Source organism: Saccostrea cucullata, unplaced genomic scaffold (assembly GCF_032062105.1).
Source record: "Saccostrea cucullata isolate Sc308-1 unplaced genomic scaffold, CSIRO_AGI_Scuc_v1 ctg8413, whole genome shotgun sequence".
Taxonomy (NCBI): domain Eukaryota; kingdom Metazoa; phylum Mollusca; class Bivalvia; order Ostreida; family Ostreidae; genus Saccostrea; species Saccostrea cuccullata.
This window is the reverse complement of record NW_026927172.1, coordinates 10,001-23,314: the sequence shown is the minus strand read 5'-3', so window position 1 is coordinate 23,314 and position 13,314 is coordinate 10,001. Positions and strand designations below refer to the sequence as shown.

General features: G+C 34.1%; 1 long non-coding RNA gene across 4 annotated transcripts in view; it reads left to right on the top strand.

Moving 5' to 3' along the window:
* The first annotated feature begins 8,815 nt into the window (after nt 1–8,815).
* Nucleotides 8,816–13,314, top strand: part of LOC134273628 (uncharacterized) — an 8,431-nt gene continuing 3,932 nt past the window's right edge. The window contains exons 1-3 of one of the 4 annotated variants that reach the window (XR_009993457.1): nt 8,816–9,023; nt 12,689–12,761; nt 13,055–13,120. This is a non-coding gene — a long non-coding RNA (uncharacterized LOC134273628). Of the gene's footprint in view, nt 9,024–9,809; nt 10,047–12,477; nt 12,762–13,054; nt 13,121–13,314 lie in introns of those variants that run through there. The other 3 variants (XR_009993458.1, XR_009993456.1, XR_009993455.1) reach the window with 3 other exon arrangements.

Here is a 13,314-nt window from a genome sequence, read left to right as displayed (position 1 = left end):
AGCAGAGACTCTAACTCACTTTTACAACTTTAAAAAATCTCCATATAAGTGAAACTCATGTTGCTTGTCAGAAAGAGTGGGGTGTCCTAAATAGGGCTGTCACGGGTACCCAAAATGACCCGGAACCGCGGAACAATTAATTCAGGTTGGATATGGTTCTGTTTTTTTGGAATTCGGTTCGGTTCCGATTTGTATAATAGAGTAGAGTTTACAATAAAAATGGCGTCAAAAAAGAAACATTTGTTAGCATGTTGTCATTAAAAGGTGATTTAGATAATTTGGTACAATTGTTGTCTAGTCAGGAGGCTAATTTAAACTATAGTTATAACGTTGCTATTTCTAAGATTAAATGAAAATACAATGTATTCTTTTTATTGTTGAAAATAATACAAATCATGAGCTTTTCTTACATTACCTACCCGACCCGAGAAACCCGAAACCAAACCTTAAAAAAATCAGAATCGACCTGAAACGAAAAATTTTGGAAACTTGACAGCCCTAGTCCTAAAACGTTACGACAAATGTTTCTTTTTTTTTTTGGTTTCTGGAGAAATGGGCGTGTCATTATGTCATAATTGAAATTCAAATCATGACTCAGAAAGTTTCATCCAAATGGAAAATTTTACCACTTCAGTGTGCTTCCTTGTAAATAAAAACAAGATGTGTTTGTGAAACACTATGCGCCCGGCGGCAACAAAGTTCAAAAAATCCATTTTTAGCATATTGGTCACAGGCAAGGTCACAAGGTCATTGACCTTGGTGTCGTTTGAAAGAAATTAATCGGTAGAGTATGCATACCATATATGAAGTCCTTATGTCCTATGGTTCAAAAGTTATGACAAACAATGGAAAAAATTATTTTTAGCATATAGGTCACAGTCAAGGTCATAAGGTCATTGACCTTGATGTCATTTGAAAGGACTTTATTAGTGGAGTACGCATACCAAATATGAAGTCTATATCTCTTATGGTTAAAAAGTTATGGCGAAGGTTAAAGTTGACAACAGACAGAAAGACAAACAGACAAACAGACAGGACAAAAACAATATACGCCCGGGATCTATCGAAGCGGGCGCATAAAAAAATTATGCTCAAAATGACCAAAAGCTGTTACATATACCGTATAAGTGGAAATTTTAGCGAGACGCAAATTTAGCGATGTGTCCTTAAAAACTGGTAATTCATTTTTATCGAGATCTTATTTTAGCGATTTTAAAATGCACGCTAAAGAAACAATAACAAATAAAACGAAGTTAATTTTCAGCGATATGCAATTTAAGCGATCTTGACACCCTCGCTAAAAATGTCAAAATTTAATCCTCGCTAAAAATTCTACTTAAACGGTAATCTCATAACTGCAACGAAGAGTGCAAACAAATATCCATAACACGCTAATTTGTCAACAATGAAGCAGTCAATTAGGGGTATTACTAAACAGAGTACGCTAGAGTACGATAGAATAGTTTAGAGTACGCAAGATAAATTATGTTATTTAATGCAATTAATTTGTTTATTCATGAATGTATAACTTGATAAATCATTATTATAAACTTATATTATATAACTTTGTGAAATCTGGTAATCTGATTGGTCAATAAGAAGTACTTATTTTTTGATAACGACCGCTGAAAGCGAATAATGACTCGCACGAGCTGCCTCGTTTTCACTTTCGCTTTAGACAAACATGGAAGTTCGCAAGTTGTAGGTGAGGAAAATTTAAAACATATAGTGAAGAACTCTGAGACTGAAACTAGGATATTTGTTAATATTTTTCGGGAATAATTAGCACATACCATTTCATGGTTGAGTTTGACCTTTCCACTCAGCGAGCAGAGTTTTGACGCGATTACGGAGACTAAAGAAAATATAGACAAGCATGCCATGTAAGATTGAATCTATTCTTAGAAGGTATTTATATTTTGTCAGTGCAATTCGTCTGCAAGTGTAAACGAGAGCGAATCACAATCTGGGGGAGGGGGTACTCTGTGTTATTCGGAGATAGATATCTTGCATCATTATTACAGTGTATGATATGGGAAATTTATTGCCGAAACAATTTCCTCTGAGTAATATTCAATGAATTCTGAAACATTTAATTTCAACTTATTTATGGTTAATACTATCTCTGTAAATAATAGGATGATATACATTGCACTAATAATTTGGGAAATCATTATTTATATAATATAATAAATATGGACTCAATGTACGGTCAATATGCATTTATAATGACCCAGAATGACAGATATTGACCTCAGATACATGAAGTATATCGACCTCGGGCTAGCGCCCTCGGTCGATGTACTACATGTATCTTCGGTCAATATCTGTCATCCTGGATCATTATAAATGCATATTGACCTACATTGAGTCCATATTTGTATAATATTACATTATTTGTTTCAAATATTTATTTTTAGCGACGTTTTGACAAGAAAATAACATCCATAATTAAATGCATTAAATATTACTAATACCCCAATCTCGATTACTATTTTGTTTCAGACTTACTTACTAAAGACTTGCATCTAAATTTTATCAAATATTAAATTAATTGCATGTGTAAATATTTTGCACATTCACAATGAGACATTTCAACATGTTAAAGTTAAATTAGATCGTGATCAAAAGATAAACCGTAACCTGAAATCAAAAATTGAAATAACTCCTAAAATAAAGAAAACATACAAATTTTATTTAAAATATATATTCAATATGTTAAACTAAAGTGGAAAAACATACATAAAGTAGTTTAATTGCGGCACGTCGATTTACCCAAATGGAACCCAAATGGAAACTGTTCGTTATTTCCATATCCTTATATGGACCCAAATGGAAATCAAATGGACCCAAATGGAAATCCAATTGACTCAAATGGAAATCAAATGGAATATTAAATATGTATTATTGTATTTTATTACTTATTTAAAATGAAAAAAATAAATGATCTTACAGTAAAAATTGAGTTTTAAATTAATAAATTATTTCTAACGTTGTATTTTGAGACATGAAATTGAATTATTTTTTATATCATTTTGTATGTACAGGCAAAATCAGGGGTGGGGGTTGGTCTCTCAGTCCCCCCTCTCCACTCTTATCTGACGGACATGGACACTATTTACTTTGAACAGTTTTGTATTCAATTATGTGCAAAAATTATTACAAATGGGAAAAAAATGTATTTTTAAAAAAAATAAAATATTATAAAATAATTATTAAAATGTTCTTCTTTTTGGCAATATTTTAAATAAATAAACATTTGAGAATACGATAATATACTGTATAGATATATTTTATATTCCATTTGGGTCCATTTGTTTCCATTTGGGTCCATTTGGGTAAATCGACGCACCCGTTTAAATTAGTTTAGTTGCATTAAATTATAAAATATTACTCGCATACTCTAAAGTACTCTATTGTACTAGCGTACTCTGTTTAGTAGGAGCGGTCAATTTGGTTAGTAGCCAGTTCTTAGGAAAAACACTGAGTCAACTCATTGTATTACCTCCCCACTCCCCCAAAACACAATGCAGCAATGGGAGGACTTCTTTTCAATTTTCTCTTAAAACAAATTGCTGTTGCATGTGCATAAAGTATTGATTTATTGTCAAAGTGTGGCATATCACTAAACAATGAATGTAGACTAAACATGTAACGTTACATCAAACTTGTAGATCTATTTTAAACCTCGTCATACTAAGATACATGACACTGAAAAACAGTGTGGACGACCCCCTTCCCTTTTTTACAGCATAGCGTATTAAGAGTATTCTCTGTGGTACAGATACACACGCGATGATTTTGGGTTATTGAATGTATAACGAGCTGTATGTGCAAGTGCACGAGCTTGTACAACCATGTGGACTGATGGCAGTGATACATTTCCTTTGTTTACCTTGAATTGGTGTTTACTATTCCTTTTTAGCGTTAAACACTGACTATTAATAGAGGGCGGAGCCCTCTCATGGGCCCGAAGGGCCCGTGAGAGCGAAGCTCTCCCTATAGGTAACACGTATGTATATGAAAAATAAAAGAAATCTAATGTAAACAATATGTCAATTACAATACCTATGGAACTGAGATTCTTGTCGCCAATATGGCGTCCTGTAAAATGGCGTCGTTTTGATTCACGCGCAAATTCTCGTTGTGATGAGACTTTCATCCAAGTGAAAAACATTTAATCCAAGGATAATTAGTAGTAATGGTTTTTTGCTTAAAATCAAATTCATCTTCCTACTTTCGATTTAGACGTTTAGATTTATTTATAGCTCGCGCTTCACAAGAATAACGGCATTTGATTGGTTAGAAATTCCCTACGGGCGGCGCTGTCGTCTGCACAATTGAGAGACGGATCTATTTGTGGCGGTTTTCACTAGACTGTAGAAGGAAAATAATCCTTATTTTTTTGCTAATAAAATTTAATAATAACGAATGTCTTCAGGATTATTGTCAATACATACCACGCTAGAAATATAGTACTTTTTAAAGACATATTGTACAATTTTGTTGAACAGTTAAATATGTTTTAAAAGTTATATTTAAAATTTAATAGCCTGTTAAAAGTCTAAATATAGGGACTCAATAAATGTGTGAAATATATATTTTTTTTAATTTTTAGGTATCCAAATTGTTTATGAATATCTACTTGTACATAGATATATAAAAATTTAGCTGATGGAAGTCTGAGTCTCATTTTTGTTGTGATTTTTAAGATTCAATATTTCATTTTATGAAGTTTTTAAAATGACAAAATTTCAGTATCTTAAAGATAATAATCAAAAGAAAAATCTTAATTGATATAAATGAATTTTTAAAATATAAAAGATTTTTCATATATACTGTAAAGTCTAAAATTAGGAAAAACTAAGTTAGACAATGTATGATGTACAGTCTGGAGAGGTAGTTGTTCAGTCTACATATATAAGTTAATGCATGTAAATATACAGTCACAAAGTTACATGACTTCAATGTTGTGGTGCATGCTGTTAATGTAATACACATCAAGCATATCAATATAGTTTTCTATCCTAATAAATGTGCTTTAAAACTTTTAAAAACGGGAAGCAAATATTCAGAATATTTGTTTGACATTGATAAAATTAAATATTCAATTCAAACTTCTCAGAAGTGTACCCTACTATTCACAAGTTTTGGTTTTGAAATTATATGGTTAACCACGTCTTAAACGACAAAGATACCAGAAAAATAACTTTTAATTTCGAGGTTGTTTTTTCTTCAGATAATTAAATAGTATAACTGTTTTCAAAACGATTGTGTTAATGTTAGATTTAGAAAATTCGAAAGACTATTTAAATCACATTTGTTTTAACAACATCAGCCAAAAAAAAAACCTGAAAAGTGAAATATACATTTTTCGTTAAAATAAAGAAAATTATCATTATAATTAAATTAATGGGTTACCAATTAATGTAAAATAAAAAGAAATAAATAAAAAGAAACTTTAAAAAGAGATATCACAACAGGGACATAATAAATGTCCCTAATCATGCATCCGTTGCAAATTTTTTTCTCATAAAAATTGTAATGCTGTTATATTTTCAACCTTCGTGATAGTAACACTGCCAAATTTGGTCTGATGATGAGATTCATCCAGGGAGTAGACCATCTGTCTGTATTTTAGGTCATCTGAGTTTGTCTTCTGATCTGGTCTTGACAATATTGGTCTTACTTTAAATGATGTCATAACTATGATAATGTAATGGGAGTAATAACAGTTGAGAAATTACTTGAGGTTTCCAGATCAGTGTAGATCAGTGTTGTTAAATAAGCATATGAATTAAAAGAAGTGAAAGACAAAGAAATGATGCTCAGAAAAGTTTATGAGTTAATTATTGTTGAATATATTTGGGGAAAAGTTTACTGTTACATGCATTAAAGTTTGAGGTGTCGTTGGGCCGAGGTGTATCACATTTCTTGGGCCTCGGTACGTTGAATCCCTTACTGGTTCAGTGCATGCCGCTCTCCTTCCCCACTACATTCTTCGACGTTTAGTGCTCTGGCTAGACAACCCTTTGTCCCATGATGAAATATCTCAGTTAGTTCTTGGATTTATTACATGTATTTGAATGAAACATTTTATTTAAGAACTGAGTTCTTTGTGAGTGTGACTAAAATGGGTAGCGAAACCCGGGTCGGGCCGGGAATTTCAAAACTGAGAGCCGGGTTTTTGATAATTACGAGATAAAAATTCATTATTTCTTCATGAAATTTACAGACATAGTTTATAACTATAGGTTTTGCCTTTGCTGAGAATTTTAAGTCAAAATATTGTGTTTTTCGATGATTATCGCCGATTGTCCTTTTCCAGGTGACTAAAATGGGTAGCGGGCCCGGTTTACTCATATTGGCGATTTTAAGCTTAATGTATCGAAAGTGTTTGTGATATTTGCATTTAATGGTTGTTTATTAACTTCAAATAGTTAAATTGTTCAATCATTATGAAATTAAATGTCAATTATTAGGGTTTTTTGTCATTTTTCATAGACCCGGGACAGGTCAAAACCGGACGCGTTTGCCCGGGACAAATTAATAATTCCGGATTGCCAGAAAAAGAATGTAGATTTTTTTCAGTCCCTGACTGAGATAATCAAAGTAATAGATTGAAAAAAAATTAATAAAAATATGCAAATCAAAAAAAGAGTCATTTATATTTCAATTATATGTCATTCTCTGATAAGTATTTCGGAAATAAAAGGTTTTTCCCGGGTGAACGTGTCGGTTTCGACCAATCCCGGGTGTTCAAAAAATGCGTATATTTTCAATAATCGTGATTTATTACTGCAACAGTTAAATGTTTTAGGTAGTTTAAGTTCAATTTCAAAGATCCAAATGAAATAATTGTAAATATGCTGCCGAAATTAAGTTTAAATCGCCAAAATGAGTATTCCGGGCTCGCTACCCATTTTAGTCACTTGGAAAAGGACAATAGGTGATAATCATTAAAAAACACAACATTTTGACCTAAAACTTTCAGCGAAGGCCAATCCTAGAATAATAAACTATGTCCGTAAATTTCATGAAGAAATAATGAGCATTTATTTCGTGATTATCAAAAACCCGGTTTTCGTTATCGAAAATCCCGGCCCGGCCCGGGTTTCGCTACCCATTTTAGTCACACTCGTCTCTGACACTGACATACAATTTCAGAATTTATCTGATTTGTCATTAAACAATAAAAGGTAGCAATTTTCTCTTCATGGCTCCGCCCTCACTAACGGTCACACCGTCTAACATATTATAAGTACAGCAAAAAGTACAAACAATAACATACATCATACTCTCTTACCGAATAAATTCATTCTGAGGGGCAGCAGTTCTCTGTCGGGAAATGTTTGTTTTCTTTCGGAGCCATTCAAATTTCGCGTCCATACCCACAATGCAACAGCTTATTCACGTGCGGTAACCCTGCTTTGTCTTGATTGATAAAAAGAATCCTTTGATGGTGCATTTATATACCGACACAAGGAAAGTGTGTGTAAGCTTTAAAAAACGCAAAAGAAATAAAAAATAGATAAATAGATTGATTGATTCATAGATAGATAGATGGATAGATGAAATATAGATTCTGATGGAAAGATAAATAAAATAAAGTAAAATAAAATAAAATAAAATAAAATAAAATAAAATAAATAAAATAAAATAATGAATGAATGAAAAAATCAATCAATCAATCAATTACTCGAAAGATAAACATGCTGTTAAAGGAACGCATTCATGTCTACCACAACTTTTAGATCTTCAACATTTGAACAACTTTTGAGCTGTAGAATTATCATGTGCGGATCTAGAGGGGCGTCGGTGGGTCCAAAACACCTTGGAATTTGCAGAGTTATGAAATTTATATAATTATAATCAAAATCAGGTAAAAAGTAACCTTGGACCTTCTCCTGTACGTTTGTGGTCAATCGCGTCATCTCGGGTCTTTCCGTCAGAGGTCGGAAAAACAACCTCGTCGTTTTTTCCGCTAGTAGGAAAGGCCCGAGAAGTTGCGATTGCGTTTGTGGTATAACCATGATAACGGAATTAGCCGAAAATTGTTGAATTAGGGTCAATACACGCATTCCAAACTTCCGCCAGAGTTCGTTTGCTCACTACTCCCCGTCGAGGCCTCATCTACAGAGATGGTTTTGGTCTTTTGTGAGCAAAGGAACTCTGGCGGAAGTGTAGATGAGGCGGTGTAGGGTGGTTTCGCGCCGATTACGTGTTCGCGCCGAGTGGTATCGCGCCGAGTGGTTTCGCCCCGTTTATCTACAGGTTAGATATGGGTGGAATACAGAATGGCTTCCCTGATTACCTGTAAAAGTAGCTTGTAATTAATTAACCCCAAGTGTTAATGTCGTGTTTTGTGGGATAATTATTATAATACATATGGTGAGGCCATTATAATTTTTAGCCAAATTATGACTATTTGAACTGATTTGATCGTCTAATTTGGACCAATTTAGGACGGGATATTGATACATATATATTTATTTCACAAATCGCGTTGATTTTTCAATGAAGGCTGTCATTATTTTTCAGTTGATTTACAATATTAAATTTATTTACAATATTTAAATTATGTTGAACAAGGAAACGTCAAAGGCAACCAATTTTTCATACAGACACATCAGTATTTAGAAAATAGAATAATATTCTTCATTAAAAGCACTCATACAGATAGAAATTCTTAAAAACTTCAAAGTTATTATATAATATACACATTGGGCGAATCCACTCGGCGCGAACAAGTGATCGGTGCGAAACCACTCGGCGCGAACACGTAATTGGAGCGAAACCACCCGCATTCGATGAGGCCTCGACGGGGAGTATGCACGCATTCGTCAATCTTCGGCTGGCTCAGCTACACTCGGAGCTCCCCAAGGATTGCCGATTGACTCGGCGACGAGTGCGAGACAAAAGACAACGAAACCAGCATCCAGGCCTTTTGACTTTGAAAGAAGACATTATTGTGGGAACTAAACCGTACATGTTAACAGTTGATTAAGCAGTTGATTGTGAAAGTAAGGTCATATCACGTATTGTTTGTTAACACGGTAATTCGGTAAACTGAGTCACACGAACAAGGAAGTGTGTACTGTGGATTTCTTTATTCAGCCATTTTTCAAAGATTTTCGGGCAAATCCGACACAAATTCAATCGCTTGATTTAGCTATGTATATGATATACTTATATCTTGATATATTATAATACCCATTTTTAACATATATATTTCCTTCATATTACATATTACTTAATTTTAGTAAACAGTGTGTATGTGTGGGTGCACTGGGTGGTGGGGGGAGCCCTTAAATGAACATATTCAAACAGTAAAAGTAAAGTTGGGAAAAAAAGTGGAGTCCCCCTGCTACATGCCTGCCTTGGCACTGCTTGGTGCAGTGAAAATATTTAACTTTGACCTCGTCTTACCTTACAATGCATGTCAAAATAAACTCACCAAATGTTATCTCCCTGAGAGACTGAGAACATGTTGAACTCAAAGACCATATATAAATCTGTAGAGAGAATAATCTAGCTATATCTCGGGACAAGCCCTCACTACAGTTACAAATTGGAGATCCGCTCCAAAATGATGTTGAAGAATACAAAAGGGGTTGCACTGAAAATAACCAAATTATTCAAAACAAGCATTTTTAAGATTGTTTAAGTCTTTTATCTAAAAAAAAAAAAAATCATATAAAGGTGAAAATCCAATTAATTTTCTCAATGTTTTATCTGGCTTCAAATTTACCTGCCCTTTAAAAAACCACATACATAAAGGTTTATATATATATATTCAAGGTTATAGCTTAATCAAGAGATTGTGCTGGACCTGTAGGGTGTCGATTAATTTGTTGATTTAAGATTTTATATTAATTAAACTTTATTTGCTTATAAGATATAAAACTTTACTCTCCTTAAAGTGGTGCCTACAACAGTATAATGTCTCTGAAATTTATTAATTATTAGATTTGGACCAGTCCCAAAATAGGAGATGTGGTACAAGTGCTTAATCAAGAGGCCCATGGGCTACAACGCTTACCTGAGTAAGTTTGGCTCTGCTGTTCTTCACCTGAATCCCCCTTGTTATACTAATTGTGGCCCCGCCCTGTCCCATTGGCTTGAAGGCTCACCTGAGTATCTTTGATGCTGCTGTTCCCCTTGTTTTACTAATTGTGGCCCCGCCCTGTCCCATTGGCTACAAGGCTCACCTGAGTATCTTTGACTCTGATGTTCCCGTTGTTATACTAACTGTGGCCCCGCCCTGTACCAGGCAATTTACTCCTGTCTGTAAGTCTGAGACTAGTGAGAATTATGTCTGACAGACAAGACCTTCCCCCCCTCCGATATTCAACCCCGGGGCGTATTTGACATTTTTTCACAATTTATATTTAGTACACTTATTCAACATGTTTGCAATAGGAATAAATCGTCAAAACCCCAAAATAATCGCTCTACAAAAAAATACCCCACTATGTACATTATAAAAGAGAAAGGTAAGCAACTTTGGTTTGTTAACATTGTATCCCCACTGGGTTTTCTGGGTTTAAAAACATGTGTTTACAGTGATGTGCCATAAGTGTTCGTCCAAATTCAATTTTCATTACGTTACCTAACTTTTTACACACTTTCGTCGACGCTGCATCTTTCAACCATGGCGTTAATGTTGACTAAATAAATATTTATTTATAGCATATCCACGTGACTGTCACGTGTCACAATTACGTAGCAAAAATTATTTTCGTCTGCTGTGTATTTCCTATGTAAACAAAATGGCTACCGTGCGTAAAGAATTGAGCACTGATGTGAAAGAAGTCATTGGGCCAGTTTCATTTGTCACTGATCGGCGTACGCCGAATTGCGCCGGTCATATGACCGGCGTAAAACGGCTAAGAGGCAAATGAAGTAAACCGGCGAAAACATTTTTAAAAAAATGAATAATTACGCTAAATGATAATCAATTGATTAAGTTTTATCACTTTTTACATTATGTCTTAGGAGAATAAATCGAAATTCAATTAAAAAAAAAACCATGAACTTCATGAAAAATTTTATTTTTCAGAAAATAAAAACATATTTTAAATATATGAATACAGATTTGATCAAAATATGCAAACAAAAAAAGAACGTGTCGATTATGTAAAAATTGTCTGCATTTTCACAGTTGTTTTCTCTTCCCGCCATTTTTCTAAGACCGGCGATTTCCTCGCCGGTCATTTCAGACCGGCGCATTCGGCGTACGCCGGCGAATCTTCCCCGGTCAAATGAAGTAACAAGCCGGGTTACGAAAGGTCAAGCGGCGCATTCGGCGTACGCCGGTATGACAAATGAAATCCTACCCATGTTTCTCTTTACCTGTCTGGATTAAAACATTCAGAAATAGCCAGGAGATTACAAATTCCCCGGTCTACAATAACATCTGTAGTTGACCGCTATCGCAAGCGGGGAAGTGTAGAAAACATTCCGAGGAAAGGGAAGCAGGCAAAGCTGAGTGACAGAGACAGTCGCAGCATTTTAAGGTTGGCGAAAGAAAACAGACAGAAAAATTATCAGACATAACAGCCTTATTCAATGAAAAGTGAGACTCTGCTATATCGAAACGGACAGTTCAACGAAATTTGTACAATCAGGGGTATTTTAGAAGAGTTGTTCGAAAGCGCATCAGAATTCGCGAAGTGAACAGAAAAGCACGGTTGTCCTGGTGTAGAGGAAACAGATACAAAACTATTGATAATTATTGGAACAGGGTAATCTTTAATGATGAGTGCAAAGTGGACGTTGGGACTGATAACCGTGTTTTTATATGGAGAAAGGTGGGCGAAGAGTAGATGCCATGTTGTTTCTCGCAACCTCCAACACCGAAGTTAAGTTTAATGATATGGGGCTGCATCACTTTCAACGGTGTAGGGACTGTGACTGTTGTAGATGGTAACATTAATGCTCGAAAATACATTGATATTATTGAAGATCAACTTTGGCCAATTATAGCACGCCATTTTCCTCGAAATAACTATATATTTCAAGACGACAACGCCCCTATTCACAGAGCCCGAGTAGTTCAAGAATATAAATTACAGAATAATATGCATTCAATGGTTTGGCCCGCTCAAAGTTCTGATTTGAACATTATTGAAAATATCTGGTTGAGACTGAAAAGAGAACTAAAAACGGCAACGAAATATTCGTGTGTAAAAATCAGCTGGAGGCAGCCATTCGACGCATCTGGATAAACATCCCGATTTGTTATGTTCAGAGCTTATACAGGTCGATCCCAAGAAGAATACAGAAAGTTCTAAGGTCAAAAGGCTATATAACAAAGTATTAAGGTAAGAAAAAATATTTTACAATTTTATTTCTGTGTTTTATTTTTCCGAAGCGTCTCGTTACTACGGCGGCCATTTTGAATTTGGACGAACACTTATGGCACATCACTGTATTTCATTTTCACCTTAAGTGTCGGTCCACACTGTCTCTACATATATTTCTGTCTCCGTCCATGCTATTGGATTGACTCTGGTAAGAATCCCACAAACAGCATTCCAGTTAGAATGTTGACATTTCCTTTGGTAAAGTCTATGGCCCCAGTCTGGTATGGTGTGTCATTGTACTAAGAACCGTAACTCTGTATTGTTTTCATGAAGAAACAATTGTTTTGTTTTATTAAAATTTGTTTTGTTAATTTTAACAGCTACCGCAGAATGTGATGTCAACATTATAGAGAATTATGAAGATAATCACCATCATGTACACGTTTACATCAGGTTTACATTTTTCTTTTAAATTATATTTGATGAAGATAAAGAAATACGCTAGAGCATCTTAAAAATCAGTCAAAGGGATATTTTTTACTGTCTAAAAACAATTGCATTACATATATATCTATATCTAACCATAAGGTACTGTTCATGTCTTGTTTTGTTTTGAACATATTTTATTGTATAATTCATACAAAGAGATTGGTAAGAAGTTCTTACAACTAAGAAAATCCTTTCCCTACTGTTGTAAGGTTTTTCTACAAAATAAGATACTAAATGTACTGATCTTATTTTGACAGATTTCCCAAGATGTGCTGTATTATTGTCTAAATGATGAAGAAAATGAAGAAATTGATAATCTACAGGTTTCTGAATAACTTTTCGAATATACAAGGATAATATTTATATTCAAGAATTTTCAAAATTAGAACTACATGTCCTTAGATATATAAGATATACATATATTTAGGAAATAGCGAAAATAAAATAGTTTGTTGTTAAATTTGAAAGTTAATAATGATTAATATTTGTTCAATCATGGCCTATGAGGACAGAAATA